The sequence below is a fragment of the Penaeus monodon genome, chromosome 33, assembly GCF_015228065.2.
Source record: "Penaeus monodon isolate SGIC_2016 chromosome 33, NSTDA_Pmon_1, whole genome shotgun sequence".
Taxonomy (NCBI): Eukaryota; Metazoa; Arthropoda; class Malacostraca; order Decapoda; family Penaeidae; genus Penaeus; species Penaeus monodon.
Genome location: NC_051418.1, coordinates 30,836,386 through 30,836,988, shown reverse-complemented (window position 1 = coordinate 30,836,988; position 603 = coordinate 30,836,386).

The window sequence follows — 603 nt, the reverse complement described above, 5'->3', positions numbered from 1 at the left end:
GGTCCATAGGGGCACTGTTTATTGTTTTCATAATACTTTTCCCCATTCCTTTCCTGTAAACCTTTTGGCACACTATATCCTTTTATAAAAAAAAATGCATTCTTTAAAGTTTTGTCAAAAAAGAACCTTATATAATCGGATTGGAATTTAGGGGTGCGTTTCCACTATTTGCATCTTTTAAATGGAGTTGGTGTTTTGTGTCTCTGGGAATGAGATAATGGCAATATTTTCACCACAGTAAGATATTCATTGTGATAATTTTAGTGAGTTTAATGCGGGCCATCCTTATACAATTTGAAAGCAGAGGAAGAAAAATGAAAATTTTTGTTTATTTGCTGAACCCCTGTATTATTTGGTCGTATTAGCTGTTATTTTTCTCCTAGTTATAAAATTAATTGTTAGTGTGGTGGTTTATACCTTACTTCATACTCATCACATCTTTTCACCCCTCAACGCCCCCTCCCCCCTCCCGCCCTTCCCTCCACCCAACCCCCCCACTACCTCCCCCGCGTCCCCTCAGACAAGCATAATGCCTCCAGCAGTACCCTACCTCCCCTTACAGACACGGGGTAACGCGTGGTCCGACTGCGGCGGCGGGACAGT